Genomic DNA, 13021 nt, shown 5'->3' on the forward strand with positions numbered 1-13021 from the left:
TCGAGGTACATCTCGTTGATAGTTAAGATACACTGTGCAGTGCAAATTTGTATTAAAATGGTAGCCTTTATAGTTAAACACACCAAAGAATATCACACCAGAACTGCCTCGAAAGCTTAGATGAAAAGCACTTTCTCTAAAAAAAGAAGGTTGCATATGTTATTTTTATTTTTGGTAGATTAGTAGATTACAAAGTAAGATAAATTCTTGATAGACGTTTCATCATGAAAATGTTCACTATTACCTTATTCCTAGCAAAGTTTCACCTCCCCATTTGTTTTCCACCCTTGGTTCTTGCAAACCACCATTAGCTAGGAATGGTGGTTCGAATAATAACTCTAAGCCAAGCATCAATATAGGTCTAAGATCATTGCAGGCTTGAACATGTTTCCTCCCTTCCATCCTGCATGCTTTAGGATGAGCGCTAAGACTATAGTATCCAAACAATATATTCACAAATATTCAATGTGACATTATGGTGGCGGCAGAAGAGGTGGTATGCTCATTCAGTTGTTGTGGCAACGAGCTCTGCCTTGTTCTTGTCTTGAAAAGATGTTCATATTATGCCCAATTTTGCGGAAGGAAGAACCAATGTCCCTTACAATATCCCTTATGAATCTTTCAATATTCATTTTGGTCAGGGCCTAAAAAATTCAACATGACTAGTTATGTGGTTGCTTTCCTCAATATGTCTAGAAATTTTAGCATGAGCTATGGTAATCCCTCAAAGGAGTTGGTATATATTTACCATAACATAAATAGTTTGGCTTAGGATGGTTGAGCATTGAGGTGGATCATTCCCGAACATGATGGAAATTTGAGATTTTACATATGGGATTCTATGATTAGTTTCAAATGGATTGTGGATTTCATTGTAGTTTATTGTCAGAATCTATGGGAATAGTATATGATCCTTCATATTAAGGGTAACCCACATTGCATCTACACGCCTGGATCAAATCTAGTTGACTCAGATTGACCATTTCTAGGGCGTTTGCCTCTAAATTATTCACTAAATTGCAGCGATGACAATCATAATGAGCCTTCATGGTTGTGACTATTCCACAAAAATATTCCTATGATAGAAGTTCAGTCATTTTCAATTACAACAATATTTTCACAACTTCTACGTCGAGATCTATGCTTGTCTAATTGCTTAAGTAGCTTATGTTTATGGGGTTTCTAACCTAAAACCCTACTTTTGCACACTAAGAAACCTTCTTTTTGGAGGTTTATAAGATCCCATTTATACATTTTTCATGAAATTAATCCTCATTAATAATAATGGAATGGAATCCTCAAATGGGTACCATCTCAGACATTCAAAACATCAATCCCATCTGATGATACTTCTTCTAGAAACTATTCTTAGTAGTGTATTTTTGTGGTGTGTGTTTAGCCTTTTTTTTCGTAGTAGCATATTTATGATGAAAAATAGATGGAGATTTGATGCTTCTATTATTTTTCTTGGGACTCTGTGAATTTCCTCTTCGTGGGTCTGGAGATTGCAACAAACAACTTCAGAGAGAGGCTTGGAACTAGTATAAAAGTCTAACAATTTATCTGCAGAATATAAGGATTTTGATTTTGAAATTTTTTTCTACTAATGGGAGAATGCTTTGGTAGGGATTTTTGAAACTGTATAGAAGGGCTCACTCTCATATGGAACTTTGACTTCTATGAAAAGGTTGGAGATATTACTACCACAAGGAGAGAGGGAATTCAAAACAGAGGTGACAACAATTGGTGTCGTTCACGATAAGAATTTAGTTTGCCTCTAAGGATATTTCCCTAAGGAATTACAAAGGTGATATTTTTTAACATTCATTCTGATCTTTTACATCTTCATCCTAGCAAAGAATAGCCAAAATACCAAATTACAAGTAACAAACACCTACTTAAATATGGATCACAGAACCACTACTAAGATTTAGCTTGTAAATTACTCCTTTTGGGCTCCTTGACTATGAGTTTCTCCCAAATGGATCCCTGGATAGATGTATATTACGTTCATCTTCAAATTAGCCTAGGTTTATAGATTGGGATACTCGTTAAAACATCTCCTTAACTAAAGGCCAAGGAATTGCATATTTTGACAAGCAATGCAGGGATATGATCATACACTACAACATCAAGCCTATGGACATCTTTCCAAGCCTAACCAGAGGGCTCCAGGGGCCTTCTGTGGGATTGTATCTTTTTTTTTTCTTTTGAATTATTTTAATTTTAATTTTTTTTTCTAAATAAGTCTAAGATCTATTACTGTAACAAAATGATACAAGGAGGCTTTGGCCTCTGCAGTTCTTAGCCAAGGTTCATGGCATATTGCAACAAAAACAGAATGAAGACTGCCCAGAAGTGGGAAACCAGTCCAATCCAAAATAAATTTGCTGCCCTCGCAGGGGAAACCAGCATGTGAACATAGAACAATATTCTATTGAATTCAGTTTCAAAACTAACTGTTTTGCTCAAAAATGCAAAAGTAAACCCATAGACTTGGTAGCCAAGAACCTGAAGACGCGTGGTGTTCTAGTTGTCATGTGGTGCTGACGGGTGTTCTTCAATAATTAGACACCTGTAGGCATCAAGGTCATCCTCGTCATTCTGCAGCTCACCCGTGTCTTCCTTCGCTAAAGTTTCTTGATTTTTCTTTGCTGTGGAAGGCTCACCCTGAGCAGTATCACTCTTCTCCATTGTGCGAGTGGGATGACCTTCATCTCTGGAAGGCTCCTCCTGAAACATGACTGTAATGGTGGCCATGATAATAGGTTGATTCAGAGTGCAATGGTATGTGAATTGGGCAGAATGGTTGTATTGCTGAGAGCTGGAAGAGGGAGCAGTGGCTGAAGGATGGGTTTGCGAGGGCTGGGAGCGAACAACGCGAGTGCAGCCTCTGTCGCTGCGTGTATCAGGATAACGAGCTAAGATGGAATTAGATGAGGGGGAAGAGGAGTCAGAGACCATTGAGGGTGAAGGACGGAGCGGTCTGCCTCTGTTGCTGCCTCTCCTGCTACGCATTCGCTGGCGCATTCGAGGCATAATGGCGTGGGGAGGAAGGGACTGTCTGTAAGAAGTCGGCACTGAGCTGAAATTGGAGGTAGAAGGCTCAAAGGCAGGAGTCAAGTTGCATATCAGACTTTGAGAGAAATGGTTGCCCTTTCCTAATTCTATGCAGCAGAGAATATTGCATCGCCTACCTGTTGCAGTGCGGGTGCTTGGCTCCACTGCAGCCAGGGGGCAATTGCAATTCAGAGGCAGAGGAGCAAAAACATAGGAGGTGGGCCGAATATTACCTGAGGTCTCCATGATGTAGAGCCGAGGCGGGATGGCGTTGGTGAATTGGTTCGAGTGTTGCATTGAATGGCATTTACGAATGCTGTGTGACGGATTTATTACTTTGTGTGCGAGCTTATGGGTGGCCATGTGGCATATGCCACTTGCCGACCCGTTCCACTGTCGTCCTGTCATCCATTGTGTACACCCGCATCCAGGAATTTTTTAATGTTTTTCTAATTGTCTCAAATGTTTACTTTAAATTTATTTATTTTTATTTTTTTAATGTTTTTTTTTTCAATTTATTTTATTTTAATGTTTATTTTTTCCTTAAAAAATTGTTTTGGTGTTTTTTTTTTAAATTCTAATTTTAATGTTTTATTTTATGTTTTTTTTAATGATATCTTTTAATATAATAATTTTTTTTTTGTATTTTTTATGTTTTTATTTTTTTTATTTTGTTGTTTGATATAAAATTCATAACAAATTCATAAATTTTGCTATTCTCCCATTTTATTCAATTATTTGATAAAAAATCTTTTATTTTACATGCCATTTTAGTGAAAAATTTCTAAAATACATATGTTTTTAATTATATCTATGTGCAAAATCTGTATTTTTTGTCGAGTGTTTAAAATTGTTAATTTTTAGTGACAATTAATTTTTGTGCATTGAAGTATTTTTTTAATGATATATAAATATATAAAAAATCGTAACCTCCAAATATTAAAGTTATTATGTTTTTAAAATTTTGCAAAAATAAAATAAAAAATTTCATCATAAAAAAACATTATAAAGAAAAAAAGAAAACACAAGTTTGGAAAACCCTTTAAAAACAAGCATCATAAGATTAAAAACAAGAAGAGGAATAATACAACTAGAAACATGGTTAAATAATCAACATTTAAAAAAAAATTGCTCGAGTTCTCATTAATTTTGAAGAGTTTTGAACAGTTTTGACCAACTGTAGGGTGGGAAAGGACAAATGGTAGCAACGGTTGGGTGAGGAACAAGCAGTTGTGAAAAGGTGATGGCAAGGTGGCAGTGGAAGGAAAAAGCAACCGAGGAGATGGGAAGGTGCAAAGACATCCCAGGAAGCAAGCTGCCGAGTGAGAACTAGCAGTCCAGGCAACTGGGAAGGATATAAAAAGAGGAAGAATAGAAAGAAAGAGGTTGTTGTTGTTGGGTTTTGTTGATCGATGGGGTTGTTGTTGAGGACAGACTTGTTGGACGCTGAAGGAATCGGTTGTCAAGGAGGTACACAGACATAAGAGCAGAAGCAAGAAGAGCTGGGAACTGAGGAACTGGGTTGTAGAGTAGATCTGACCCGAGCCACTGAGCCGGGTATTTCATGTATTATTGATGGCGAGATGCTGATTTATAATGTATTTTGTCCTATTGTTTTGTTGTAATCAGAGTTGATGGTTATTAAGACTCATAACGCATTGTGCATCATGTTTTGTGGGCTTATTAAAATTTTAAATAGTCTCCTTGTTGCATGAAGATGGTGATTGCTAGATCGATACTAGAATGTTGTTAGTTCTGTGGTATTTATGATGAATCCATGTGTATGAGTTTAGGGTATCATTATCTCTGTTTCATGTATTATGAACGCATATGTGTATGATCACCTGTGTTCAACTGATATCCCCTCGACTCCATGCTGAGCCCTTCTCCCCTTTTGGTCACGACGCGCTTCGGGTGAGACTCCTTGCCCTTCGGGGTGAGGTGAAAATGCCAGCATTGTCCTAGACTACAGAGGACAATTGTTGGCCTTCTCTGCCTGAACCCGGGTCTTTTTCTTGATGACTCTTCCGAGCCAACAAATGGTTCCGTTGTTGGGACCTGAAATTAGGAGAACTGGTTCAGAATATGGTGTCGAGGGTGTTTAAGAGAGAGATAAGAAACGGGTGGAACCACAAAATAGACCAAGGAATCAGCTGATCGACAAGGTGCGTAAGGAGATCGTATACGCTGATAGCTAATATGACCAATATGAAATTTTTCTGGTGCAAATTCCCTGAGGACCTATACAATTGGTTGATGGAACTAAAGCGGAAAAGTCCTTCGAGCAGATTGGCGAGAGCTTGCCATAGCTGGACTTTGTCTGAGACTGCACTATTACAACAGCTGGATAACGAGTAGACAAGAGCAGTTGATTTCTGGGTGAGAACTACGGTGGAAGGATATGTAGTTGAGTTTGCTGCAGAAAGCTATCAGTCCTACTCAAAGGCAGAGGCGATGTTGAACTCTGAGCTAAGGGGAGAATTGATAGGGGAAATCTCGACATGGATTAAGATGCTTGTGGTAGAAGAGGGACTGCTATGTCTATCCACTGCCGGAATGGAAGTGTAAAACCCCGGTATCGGGGGAAGGAACTAAAGGGGAAAATGTTGCCTACAAGGGGATAAGGATGCTGCGGGGGGATGGATGCAGAAGGAACAAAGAGAGCGAGGGATGTTAGAGCACAGAGAAGGGTGCTGCTAGCGGATCGCAATATGGAATTGGAGGAGGACTATCTCGAAATTTTTCGGATGTGGGATCACAATTGAGAGCTTATGGGGGATCCTCCCTGAAGGTTGTGGAAGAAGAACTGCAAGATCAACACCCATGCTGGCATGAAGATGATGACAATATGGGTGACAGAATGAGGAAGTTATTCGATGAGGAACTAGCATCCACCAAAGTTCAGTAGCCCCAACCCCGAAACACAAGTGGCATTTTCCCTGACCTTCCCCTGGTACCTTATCACAAACCAAGAGAATTCATCTTTAACCTAGCCAAAGCAACACGAGTATATAGTGTGCGAGAAAAATACAAAACTGGTCTCAATACTGGGAGTGATACCAAAACCGGCTATAGCAGTAACTTGGGACTACAGGGGTCACTACAGCCAGGAACCAATGGTTTTGTGTTATTAGCCAATATTCAGAGCAGTATGGTGGGATCATTTACAAGATACCCAGAGTTTGCAGGTAAGGGGAACGAGGATGTGGAGCAACACTGGTACCTTTGCAAAGCCATCTAGAGAGCCCATTAGACTTTGGATAACGTTCAGGCGGTGGAATTCCAGATCACGCTAAGGGAACAGGCCCTACGCTAGTTCATAAAGTGGGAAGACCAGAACTAGAACCTAACCATAGATGATATTAAGAGGGGATTCATGCAAGAATTCAAGGTACCACAAACTAAGCAACAAGGGCTATCAGAATTGTGGGAAATTAAGCAGAGGGAGGGAGAGACTACTTGGGAGCTCATGCAAAGGTTTAAGGATGCCATTGCCAAGCTAAGTTACACCTTGGACCCGAACCACCAGTGGGACTGGTTCATCAAGGCGCTCTTGCCCTTGACCAGGACACCGCTAACACAACAAAAGATAGGAACCCTACAAGATGCCTTAGAGCAAGCATCTCAGATAGAAGCAATGGCAGGATATCCCCACAAATATCGGGGAGGCACAAGTCTGTAAGATCCAGCAATCACGAGCTTGCAAAGCCAGATTGTGAACCTGACCGAGAAGCTAAGGGATCTTCAGCCCATACGACCAGCTAGGCCCAATGTTTGGTGCACCCATTTCCTGGTGGAGGGGCACGTTGCAACGAAATGCCCGCGACTATGGGGTCTTAAACAAACACGAGAGGTGGCGAGGTCATCAGGAACCTCTCCAACTGCAGGGGTTGCGGCCATCGGGGCGCAAGGACCCTTCCCAAGAAGGAATAACACTGATTTCTATGAAATTTGTAGAATGTATGGACACCTACCGCGGATGTGTCCAGTACTGCAAAAGTACTCTAGTGTCCCCAATAAAAACTACTGTGAGTTTTGCGCATGACTACTCATCACACCTATCAATGTCGGGCATTGGATGCTCTAGCAAAAAGGCTGGAAAGATCCACATTGAGAGTCAATGAAGCAAATTGAAGGGGGCCAGGAGGAAATGGACACGGAGGAAGATCGGGGGGCATAGGACACCTAAGATGCTAAAATTACGATCAGGAAGGACATGTTGCAAGGGAATTCCTACTCCTGAGAAGACCATGGTGTTCGCAGTGCAAAGTTAACACCCATGCAACGGAAGACTGCCCAGAGTTCATCGCGAAATGGGAAGAGAGGACCAAGCACCGAGGGGCTAACCTAGTGAATGCCGAGCCTCGGATTGACGAGGGTCTCCCCGCAACAAATAGCAATATAGTCACCTGAGGAGGGAAGAAGACAGGGGAAGAACGCTACGCCGAGGAATGCCCCGTGATCGTCAAAGCAGTATCACCACCAAAGGAATTTTAGCCTGAGTGCCAAAAGTAGTATTACCAAGAAGCAGCCAAATTGTTCAAAGGGATGACTGAAGATAGGGACACCCGAGGTCCGCAAGTCTATGGGCCCGCCCCTGCCGAACCCATTAGGGAATGGTTTAAATTGTTCTTAAAAATTGTTGAAGATGAGACCATGCTAAGGGAATTACAGAAAAGCTTAAAAATTGTGGTGTCCATAGAGCAAGAGGACGTGGGACAACCATGTGAAGTCTGGTCAGAGAAAGCTTCCAGGAGGGTGAAGCAGAATAAGAAGAGAAGTGGGAAGGAATTTCGAATCAATGCACAGGTGGCAGGATTCCAGATAAAGGACACCATGCTAGATCTAGGATTAGACGTAAACATCCTTCCCCGGAAGACTTGGGAGGCAATGAGGAAGCCACAATTGAAGCATTCGCCAATTCAGTTAAGAATAGCAAATCCGTATTTTATACTACCCATCGAAAGATTGGAAAATGTATAGGTCGATGTAGTAGGAGTAAAAACACACACTGAGTTTGAAGTAATAGACATTATGGGGGATAAAGACCCGTATCCAGCACTCCTGGGGATTGACTGGGCATACAAAAACTATGTCGTCATAGATTTGAAGAAGGAACTGATGATCTTCAAAGCAGAAGGACTAAGGGTGATTCAGTCGTTGGACCCTTATCAAGGACCCAGGTTTACAGAGCCAACGAATGACAGGGAAGAACCAGGGACGTTAGATCAGTTGTATACACTCATGGTAGGAAAGAGGGAAGACTACATAAATCCTATAGCCGAAGGATCAGTTAGCTGGAGGAGCATCCAAAGTTCAGAAGCTAGTTTAGAAGCTGCATGGGATGCATGGCAGTAGGGTGGATACGAACTAACAACCCGACGATGTGCAATGATAAGCCGAGTAAACTGGGGAGATATAGGAAAGGACGACATCCTGAAGTACCGAGGCCTTGAACCAATAAATGATTCTTGGACAGGATGGACCAGGATGTATCAAAAGACCAAATAATTCCCCTTTTGGACATTGCACTCATGGAAACACTGGAAAGATGGTGGAAAGCACACTACCAAGTATTGAAAGACTAGAAGGATGCAAAGCGAGCAATGAAGGAAAGGTTCAGCAAGAAAGAAGAGAAGCCACCAGACCAAAAGGAATACATGAGGAATTCGAGTCCTGTGGAACATGTCAAGGGGTGCGCGACAAACTGGGAAAGCTGAGGGCTACCAAGGAACATTTTGGGTGCATGCCTTTATACACACACTCAGCGCCATCCCCTGGGCGTGGTACATCCATGAAGAACTACGACGACAAACAACTGCTTGGGATGCCTTGGAAACATAATTCATTGGTGATTTCTCATTCAAGGATAGTGAAGCACAAATGACAGAAGCACTTCAAGCAGTGAAAGGGGTTTTGTTCACCCTGGAGACGCTAGTTGAAGGGGAGCACAAAGAAAACTTCCTGCAGTGCTTATTTGACATGGAATCTCCAGGATTTGTGACCTGCAACAGAATCGATGAAGAACTAGAAGAAGATGGATCGGAAGGGCTTAGACACCTAGCCTTTGAAGAAATAGAGGGAGAAAGGGGGAGCCAAGAGATTCCCTCGACAAAAGGTGCCCATCTCCTACCAGTGAAGCTAAGAAAGTAGAATGTAGGGATGGAGGATAAACCCAAGATAACATCAGCGACAGACTACTGGGACAAATAGACCACTAAAGAAATTTTTTATTTACTAAAAGAATATCAGAACTTGTTCCCAGCTTTGGTAGCCGAACTCAAGGGGATAAAAGGTAACTTGGGAGAGATGAAAAATTTTCTGAAACCAAGAGTCCGACCAGTGAAACACATGCCATACCGACTGAACCCAAGGGTCAAAGAGAAAGTTAAAAGGGAGACTGATAAAATTATGGATGTAGGAATCATTTTTCTGATCAATTAAGTTGACTCGATAAGCCCTATAGTGATTTAGAACAAGAAGGATGTGACCGAGATTAGAATATGTGTCGACTATAGAAGCCTAAACAATGCATGCATGCATAACCCATTCCCCATGACTTTCAACAATGAAGTCCTAGACAATGTTGCAAGGAATGAGGCTTACTTGTTCACATATGGCTTCTCAGGCTACCATCAGGTCCGAATAGACAAAGAAGATAAAAGGAAAACAACATTCACAATGGAGTGGGGGTCGTACGCGTATAATGTAATGTCATTCGGATTAAATAATGGGCCAGTATCTTTTCAAGGATTGTAATAACAACTTTCCGAGACTACATTCATAAGTTCCTAGAAGTCTACATGGATGACTGGATAGTATACAACCTACTGAAGAGGCATACCAATCTATTGAGAGTAATGTTCGAAAGATGCAGAAAATTACAGATCTCTTTAAATTTGAAAAAGTGCATTTTTGCGGTTCCCTTCGGAACCTTGCTGGGTCATATTGTTTGCAAAGATGGAGTTTGCGTGGACCCTACCAAAATAGCAATAATCGTCCACATGGAACCAACCCAAAACATAAATCAACTAAGAGCAACTCTAAACCATACATGGTACTACAAAAGGTTCATCGTAAACTATGCAACCATAACATCCCCAATTGAGAGACTACTAAGGAAGATGGAGGAATTTATTTGGACAAAATATTGTCAAGCATCAATGGAAAAACTAAAAGAAAGGTTAGTAAGTGCACCCATATTGGTGTACCCTGACTGGAACAAAATGTTCCATGTACATATTGATGCGTCTGGAATAGCACTAGGAGCAGTCCTAGCACAACCAGGAGAAAATTTGGATCATACAGTATACTATGCAAGCAGAAAGCTCTCCACGGCAGAAAAAAACTACACAACAACAAAACGAGAAGCTCTAGCAATGGTCTACTCTCTCCAAAAGTTTAGGCACTACCTGCTGGGTGCACCATTCAAATTTTTCACAGACCATTCTGCACTGAAGTACCTAGTAAACAAGCTGGTACTAGAAGGAAGAATATGCAAATGGCTATTACTATTTCAAGAGTTCACGTTTGAAGTAGTTGTTAAGCTAGGAAAATTGAATGTAGGCCCATATCACCTTTCTCACCTGGAAACAGGGGATAATGATGGAGCAATAGACGACCAGTTACCCAATGTTGATTTCTTCAGGATAGAAGCCATACCCGACCACCTTCAGAATGTAGAAATTATCACTGTAGATCACCTGATAATGAAATATACTAAAGCAAAATACTTGATCTACTTCTATAAACAAACTTGTGGAAGCTTAATCAATTTTGAGCAAGATCAAATAGAACACATATAATAGATGAAGAAGAAACAATCGCACATCAACACAGAAGAATACTCTGGGGAAAGCCTAAGCTAAAAACCCCAATCTATGTATTAACATACAAGTGGAGATATCTCTAGATTACACAAAGCTTTAGCTCACAAGCTATCCAGCTCTCAGTACAATCCCTCAATGATTCTCATAGACTGAATAGACACAACATATGCCTTCCTTCAGTCCTCCAAGCCTCCTATTTCCTTGCTCAGTTTCTCTTGGGTCCTCTGGCTACCACCTGTGTGAATTCACCTCTCACACAACTCACCAAACTTAGAAATAGCTGCACAATCCAAGGAATGAATTCCTTTTGCATGCAAGAGATATCCTCAAGGGAATATTCCTACAACTGATAGTACATTGTCCCATCCTCTGATCTCAATTAGGTCTCTGACTGAACTGACATGCATGAGTTATTTATGAGATAATATTTAGTTTTCTGAAGTACACTAGTTACATGCATGCATGCATTAACTAACTGAACTCAGAATCAGTTCCATAAACTATTGGAACTAAACTGGACTTAACTCAGTTAACCGAGCTAACTAATTTCAACTCAAAGTACAACTCATCCTGATCTCCTTAATTAAGGGATAACTTCCTCAATCAAACAAATAACTATTGCATGCCTTCACATAGATTTCATGTTTGATTTTCTGCAACTAATTAACTCAAGATGAATTAATTAATTTTTTTTCAAACAACTGCTAAGATAAAATTCGAATTTTAATTCTTAATTCTTAATTTTAGTTGAGGGACTAACTAAAATTGGAATGTATCCCGAAATGCTATTTATAGCAATGCTATTTTTAGCACTTCTATATTTAGCATTTCTTGTTGCCATTTTCAACACTCCCTCTCAACAAGAAAGGGATTATTTGTCACCCCAATCTTGTATTTGTGGAACTCTAATTTGCATTTTGACAATGCCTTAGTCAAAATATCTACATCCTGCTCCTCGGTCAAAACACACTGGAACAACATCATCCTCTTCACCACACAGTCTCGAAGATGATGATACCGATATCGATGTGCTTGGACCTGTAATGAAATACTGAATTCTCAGAGAGTTTGATATAACTCTGATTATCACAATAGATCACATTTGGGTCCATCCTCTGATCAAACAATCCAACTAGAATTTTCTGCATCCAAATGGCCTCACATGCTGCTTGATTGGCAACTATGTATTCAGCCTCTGCTGAGCTAAGTGCAATTGACCTCTATTTCCTGTTGTACCAAGAAACTACAGTTGAACTAAGGCTGAAAATTCCTCATGAAGTGCTCTTCCGATCTGATGGACTCCCTGCCCAATCTGCATCTGTGAAGCCCTAAAGCTTCACTACTTCTTTCCGTCTGTACCATAATCCATACTGAGATGTGCCTCTAAGGTATCTCAGCACATGTTTTGTTGCCTTCCAAAACAGCTTGGTAGGCTGAACCATAGCTTGACTCAGCTGGTTCACTGCAAAGCACAAATCTAGTCGTGTGTTCACTAAATACATCAATGAACCCACAAGCTGTCGATAAACAGTAGCATCTACTACCTCACCTGAAGTAGCATCCTCCTTCCTCCTATTACCTGCTAGAGGAGTCTGCATGGGCTTGCACTTCTCCATGTGGAATCTCCTGAGTATCTCATTTGCATACTTGCCTTGAGACACAAACACTTCCTCATCCTTCTACCACACTTCCATGCCTAGAAAGTAGTGCATGAGACCCATGTCTTTCATCTTGAACTATCTTGCAAGGTCCTCTTTGCAAGACTTGATAAACTGATCATCACCTATTAATATCAGATCATCAACATAAAGAACAATGATCAATGGCTTACCTTCTACCATGATGTCGTATAGATTCACATCTGCTTCACTCTTTGTGAAGCCCAACGCGGTGAAATAGCTATCGATTCTAGTGTACCAAGCACGAGGTGCCAACTTTAGCCCATACAAAGCTCTCTTGAGTCGTCACACATGCGACTCACGATCGAAGGTCTCAAATCCTTCTGGCTGATCTATGTACACCTCTTCCTCAATCTTGCCATTGAAGAATGCAGTCTTCACATCCATCTGATGGATCTTCCAACCCATTTGTGTTGATAGTGCCAACATTGATCTGATAGATGAGTACCTTGC

This window comes from Pinus tabuliformis, chromosome 3_2, assembly GCF_031772625.1.
Source record: "Pinus tabuliformis cultivar Carrire ecotype Pingquan chromosome 3_2, CPIR1, whole genome shotgun sequence".
NCBI lineage: Eukaryota > Viridiplantae > Streptophyta > Pinopsida > Pinales > Pinaceae > Pinus > Pinus tabuliformis.